At 49.8% G+C, this 6,000-nt stretch overlaps 1 protein-coding gene across 2 annotated transcripts in view; it reads right to left on the bottom strand.

The window, feature by feature from the left end:
* The window catches only part of daam2 (dishevelled associated activator of morphogenesis 2), a 312,353-nt gene extending 307,134 nt beyond the window's left edge, over positions 1-5,219 (bottom strand). Inside the window, exon 1 of one of the 2 annotated variants that reach the window (XM_060849181.1) lies at positions 4,945-5,219. The gene's annotated coding sequence lies outside the window, so the exon portion shown is untranslated. Of the gene's footprint in view, positions 1-3,236; positions 3,258-4,944 lie in introns of those variants that run through there. The other variant, XM_060849197.1, reaches the window with a different exon arrangement.
* Positions 5,220-6,000: the final 781 nt, after the last annotated feature.

Here is a 6,000-nt window from a genome sequence, read left to right on the forward strand (position 1 = left end):
TCCCCAAACTAGTCGCACTCCCCCCAACACAGACACACATCATCCCCAACACAGACACACACCACCCAAACCAGTCCCACTCCCCCAACACTGACACACATCCCCAAACCAGTCCCATCCCCCCAACACAGATACACATCATCCCCAACACAGACACACACCAACCAAACCAGTCCCACCACCCCCCAACACAGACACACATCCCCAAACCAGTCCCACTCCCCCAACAGACACACATCATCCCCAAACCAGTCCCACCCCCCCCCCCCAACACAGACACACATCATCCCCAAACCAGCCCCATTCCCACTACACATACGCACACAGGCACATTCTCTCTCACACACACACACAGCAAAGAACAGTTGAGGTGCGTGCAGTGCATGGAAGAGCGATCGGTTTTTAATGCCCCAAGATTTAAAGGTTATTTTCTGGGAATTGCATCGCCGTCAGTGTCTGTGCACTCTCCCCCTCCCCGTGGCCACACCGCTTCCCCTGGCAGTTCAGTCCCACCTTTGTGTGGTGTTGGACAGGGAACGGGTGCAGCAACACAATCCGCTTGGCAACGCTCAGGGAGCCGCGGGATCAATCACCGCTTTGCGGGAGAGGAAGGGAGGAGGTGGGTAACAGGGGGAGGGGGTGGAGGTGGTGAGAGCCCGTCGCTGAAAGGACACACACACATAAAAACACAAGTGATCAGCTCGAGAGAGGCCTGCGCTGTCAGTCTGCATCTTTCTCACATTGCCCGGACAATAATCCTGCCTGTCATCCCCCCCCCCCCCCCCGCCCTCTCAATCACAAGGGCTCGCCGCTTCACAATGCCGCCGTTGCCAATTGTGGAAATTGCACTCAATAAATCTCCGGCCGCCGGGAGGGAATGAAGGGCTTGGGTTGTCACGAAAGCTGAACAATAATGCATTTAAAGCCACCAGGGCGGTTTACTGAAAGGTCTGGGAGGGGGGTCATACTCAGCTCACTGCCTTCCCGTGCAGCCAAGGGGCACGATCTGGTCCCAACCTTTGCAGCCCAGAAATGGGCTCTTGCTACGAAAGCGTGGTTAACCAGCACATGGCTGTGATTTGGGGAAGGAGGTCTGGCTGCCGTTTGTGGGGATTCTGAAACCGCTCATGGGATATCAACGTTTCAAAATCAAAGTTTACTTCGTGCGGGGGCAGTGTCAGGTAACCTGAGCTGTTCCCGGTGTGGAAGGGCCGGTGTGTTGGACTGGGGTGGACAAAGTTAAAAATCATACAACTTGCAACCCATTCTCAGCAATCTAGGTTTGTTCAATACATCCCATCAGTTATTTGATCATTTATTACAAATTCGGTGTCCTCTGGTTCTGCCCCACCTGACAAAGGAGCAGCGCTCTGAAAGCTACTTCCAAATCAACCTGTTGGACTATAACCTGGTGTTGTTTGATTTTTAACCTGAATTATGAGGGAAATAGGGCTTCCGTAGTGAACCTCTGGACCAGGAGGTCCGGGGTTCAAGTCCTACCTGCTCCATCTCTGCATAGGTTGATGGAAAATATTGTGGAAAAAAATCATTGCGTTCAATAACATTGTCAAGGGCTGACGAGGACATTCGCTCTCGCTGGGGTACAAGGGGTTAAAGGACGGGATTTTTATGGAAAACTAAAATGGTCCTTGGTCTGCACTGGGAACCTTGAATTCGGGGTGAGGCCGGAACAATAGGTGTCCCCCAACTCAATAAAACCATTTCAGTTAACTCCTTGTGTGCTGGACAGTTGGAAAACACCACCTCGATGAATCCAGGATCGATCCTGTAGAGTTAACATTTAAACCGCAATCCCACAGGCACTGGGATTAACTCTGTATAATACAGGATTTAAACAGAATGGATACCTTTGGTTACTCCATCAATATAGCATCCCCAAGACACAGCAGCTAATGCCAATTGATCTTTTTTAACTCGCAGATTCAATGTGGTGGTGGGGACAGATAGTGTCTCTCTGCAGATTGGATACAGCCCCCAAAGGGTCACATTCTGTTGGGTTCAGTATTCAACACTTGTGCGGGGAAGCTCTCAATGTCACGGCGAGATTGAACTGCGCATCATTCCAAGAGGAAATCGCGCCCCCACTGGCATGAGGAAGAGGGGACGAGGCAAGGCGCTCAGAAAAACTGGCAACTGGACTGAACGAAGGCCGGAGAGCTCCGGGTCCCCTTGCCCGTGTTCCTGAATCCAACTTTCCTTTATTGCTCAGCACAATGTCAGTGGGAAGGTAGGAGTATCATTTCCCGATCTGAAATATTACCCGTACCGCCTCCACCGTCAGTGGGCACTGGTTTAGTTACACTGTACACTCAGATAGACAGCGCACATGGAATATCTGTGTACACAGACGTTGAACGCAAATCGAGTGGACATTCGACACACACACACACAGAACACAACCAGTTGTATCCGGTTAGTCTGCCTAAAGCCTGCAACTCCTTGCTAACCCCGGAGAGTTCAAAACCACCCTCCGTCTGCTTTAATGTTGAAATTCTTCTGTTTCTCAAGTCTGGGATTAACGTGAACCATCCCCGCCCACCTCATCCCCCTTCCCATTGCTCCGTCCGTCACACCCCCTCACACCCTCCCAATCTCCCCCCTCCAGTCTCCTCGTCCTACCTTCCCCATCTCTCCCTCCCCTCGCCCCTTCCCCTCACTCCCTCCGCCCCTCCCCATCTCTTCCCCACAGTCCCCTCCCCATAACTCCCTCCATCCCCTCCCCACTCCTCCCTCCCCTGTCCCCTGCTCGTCACTCCTTCCCTTCTCCCCTTCCCCATCCCTCTGCCCCCTCCCCATTACTTACCTCTCCCCTCCCTCCGTTTCCCACACCGCGCCCTGGTGTCGGGGAGGTAGAGGAAGGCACACACCACCCTCAGGCTCCTCTCCAGACAGTGGCAGCCTTTACCGGAGACAGCTGACAGGAGGCATGGCTGACCTGTTCCTCTCCCCCGGCACCTGTCAGCGTCACAGGTCACCACTGCAAACTCTTCCCGGGACCCGCAACACTGGCACTGGGTCTCCTAACACACATCCCCTAACACTGGCACTGGGACTCCTAACACACCTCCCCAACACAGTCCGCCAACTCTGGAAGTGGGACCCCCCCAACACTGGCACTGGGACCCCTAACACTCGCACCAGGACCCGCAACACTGGCTCTGGGACTCCTAACACAGCTCCCCTAACGCTGGCACTGGGACCCTTAACACACCTACCCAACACAGTCCCCCAACTCTGGAAGTGGGACCCCCCAACACTGGCACTGGGGCTCCTCCTGCCATTCTCTGAGCTGGAGCTGGTTAAGCGGCTTCACTGCATCCAAGAGGCATCAGACAATGAACTCCATTGAAACCTTTCAAGGGAGAGCACTTTCCCGCTTGACTTTCTCCCAGCATCTGTTGACATGAACGAACTTTGGGGACGGGGCGGGGGTCGGCATTGGCAGTTCCTGGGCGAGGGTGGTTGATGCTACCAGGATCCCGACCTGGAGAGATGGTATCAATGAGGGCAAAGGAAGATAGAACCGTGGGGAGATAGTGGTCAGTCACACCGTGTGATCACTGCGGCTCTCAGCCTATGGGGCTTAGGGACAGGTTGAAGAGTTCATTACAATCATCGTTTTTAAAGATGTGCACCGTGGAATGAAGGCCGGCAGCAGGGAAGGTGAGGGTTGGGGGGAATGGGACTTTCAAACAACCTCCTCGTCTTCCAGCAGTTACTCATTTCCATAAAACATCGCGGCTCGCTTCACAAAAAGTGATATCTAATCACGTCTACCACCAAAAACCACCCAGGGACGGTTTATTTTTCTCCGTGTGTTTGGCTCGGCTGACCCAAGATTTGGTCAGAGAGGTAAGACCTAAGGCCACCTTTAAAGCCCCTCCTTTCCAATTATTTACAGTATGTACAGCCCAGAGCTGCTCAAACCAAGGACTCAAGTAAGCATCGCTGGAATCAAGATTATTATTTCCTTAAAAACACACACACGTAGGCTAGAGGCAAATGTTGCAAAAAGTAATAAAGTACGTGTCAAAGGCATAACTTAATCTGTCCGTGGAAGCTACAATTTAAAGCAAACGCGTAATTCCATCTGTATCCACTGAGGAACCGTTAGAATTACTCTGTTAGAACGAACCGCGTTGATCACAATTGAAAAGAAAGTAGCGATGGGTCTGCTGTCGGGCCAGAGATACATCAGGACTGAATTCAGCCCCCACATTCAAATCTCATACTCTCGTTCTCCAAAGGGATCATCTGTCTGCAGAGACTGTGGGTCTCCAGACACCAGAAATGCTAGGTTGTCTCTTTGCATGTAACAGAACACACACTAAAACATCGAAGAGAACTGAAAACTCAGCACAGACCCTAGCAGCTCTTGTAAACCCCTCTCCCACCCCCCACACTGCCAGTTATTGCAATGCCTGCCAATCTTGCAACATAACTGGAAGATGAAAAGATTTAAAAATGTCCTGCGTGAAAGAAAGAGCTCGAGAGAATATTCGCAAAATCATGGGAAGCTAGCGGGAAGGGAAAGCAAAGATCACGAACGTATTCTCTTTCCCCGCAACATGTCTCTCCATGAATCTCAGGCAAACCTTTCAGTTTAATAGCAAAACCCCTGCACCAGCGGCCCTGGACTGTCTTTAAATGATCTCTCAGCGCAGATACATGTTTTACCGAACACACGACTCCCGCAACTTTTTTTCTACAAGTGACTCATTCTAGAAAAGAAGACTCTCAGAGAGGGAGTAGACACTCGCTGGCTCTCCCCTCCGGTCTGTGCGGCAGTAAGACGCGAATAACAAACAGCATTGTCACAAACTTTACATCATAACGTTGCCACGAGTAGGGCAGCTTCGCTGATGTTTCTCTGGTGAAAATAAAACTCTCGCAATCTGCATTTCATGCGTTGTAAGTACTTACACTCAAATCATTTCTATTGGATTTCTTTCCAGTTTTTTTCCCCTCCTGCCTGCTGGACAAGTCACCCAGATTTCCAAGAGGAGAACAGAAGGAGAAGGGGAGGGGGGGTGAGAAGAGTTTTTTTTAAATTTAAATAGATCCTTGGAAGTCTGTCAGAAGTTGTAAGAGGAAGGACACGTTTTGTTTGCAAAGCTTCCACTGCTCAGATTGAGCCGGCGCCTCTGGTTTGCTCCCCACTAGCGTTCTCCCAGCTCTCTCTCTCTCTCTCGCTGACATTGGATTGTTTTCACTTTTTTTTGAGTCGCCTTCAATCAGACTTGGACGTCACTCGTCCATCGCAACCAAACACAAACCACAAAACTGAAGGGAGCTCAGCACTGGCACTGGCCAATTAGCTGAGAGGTTGCTGTTTCCGAGATACGCAGCGAGGTATTTTGGGAATAGTAGTTTTCTTTTATTCTTTCACCGTTGTTGAAGACATCTTGCTCATTTCTTTTTTTAAAGAAATATATATTCAGAGAGTTTTAGCGCACTTTCATTGATTCCGATTTAAAATGTGGGCCTCACTGAATATGTGTGTGTTGAAAAAAAATCAAATTGTAAATGATCTGAGGGTAAATTACAGCAGTCCCATGTGGTTAGTTGGGAATATAGATGTGGCCACTGTCATTTTGATTGTGTAGACTGAAAAAAAAATTGAATGAAATCGTTCTTGGGTATGTGACCTGAGCAACGTACCTGGTAAATGTGTATCAAATTGTTCACCTGTCGTAAATATTGAACAGTGTTCAGCATCGTTCAAAGCTCCTCAGATACTGAAATTGATAATACCCAAATGCCGCAAGATCCAGACAATATCAGGGCTTGAGCTGACAAATGGCAAGTAACATTGCCACCTCACAATGCCAGGCAATGAACATCTCCAATAAGAGGCAGTTTACTCACCTCCCCTTGACATTAAATGGAATTACCATCACTGAATCCCCTGTATTCTGGCGTTACTATTAACCAGAAACTCAACTGGGCTCTTATAAAAAATACAGTGGCTTACCTTTT

Source organism: Hemiscyllium ocellatum, chromosome 3 (assembly GCF_020745735.1).
Source record: "Hemiscyllium ocellatum isolate sHemOce1 chromosome 3, sHemOce1.pat.X.cur, whole genome shotgun sequence".
NCBI classification, from domain to species: domain Eukaryota; kingdom Metazoa; phylum Chordata; class Chondrichthyes; order Orectolobiformes; family Hemiscylliidae; genus Hemiscyllium; species Hemiscyllium ocellatum.